Source organism: Leptonychotes weddellii, chromosome 3 (assembly GCF_054177405.1).
Source record: "Leptonychotes weddellii isolate Sample4059 chromosome 3, ASM5417740v2, whole genome shotgun sequence".
Lineage (NCBI taxonomy): Eukaryota > Metazoa > Chordata > Mammalia > Carnivora > Phocidae > Leptonychotes > Leptonychotes weddellii.
The window spans coordinates 17,030,518-17,031,232 of NC_138371.1; positions in this window are offsets into that span (position 1 = coordinate 17,030,518).

A 715-nucleotide genomic window follows, 5' to 3' on the forward strand; every position below is an offset into this window, starting at 1 on the left:
ATGCTCCACTGACTGAGCCAGCCAGGTACCGCTAACTATACATTTTATGTAATTTTCTCTATCTGTATTATATTTTACAACAAGAGGGTTTCTGATTTTTGCAACTGGTAATTTCTGAAGTTTTATTGGTTTTCCACAATTCATTGGTTGAGTTTCCATATTCTCCTGAGAGCAGAGTTTTTTGTTTGTGTGTTTGTTTTTTTAATTTACTTATTTAAGTAATTGCTATACCCAATGTGGAGCTTGAACCTGCAACCCTGAGATCAAGAGTCCCATGCTCTTTTGACTGAGACAGCCAGGCGCCCCTGAGAGCAGGTTTGGATAAAGAAAGAGGAATATGCAGGGAGGGGAGGCTGAAGAGGGAGGCCATTCATGGGGAATAGAAAGATTAAGGGGGCATCAAAATTTAAATGGTGCTGACTTAACGTTTTATTTAATAGAGCCCCTGTCTTCCTCTCCCATTTCTACTCCCCTAACATCATCATGTCCTTAGTTTTCCACGCTTCCCCCTTACATTCCTCACTCCTTCTACACTCCAGGATTATGGACGCTTTGCCTCTACTGCCTCACCTAATTGCTGCCAAACTTCCTTCCCTTCTGCGGGGGGTTCAGTGGGGGTATTATCATTCCTCCTGGATTTTCTGGGAGAGTTCAGATCTTAAATATTCTTTTTCAGTGTTTTCATAAACATACCAATCCTCCCCAGATCATGTGT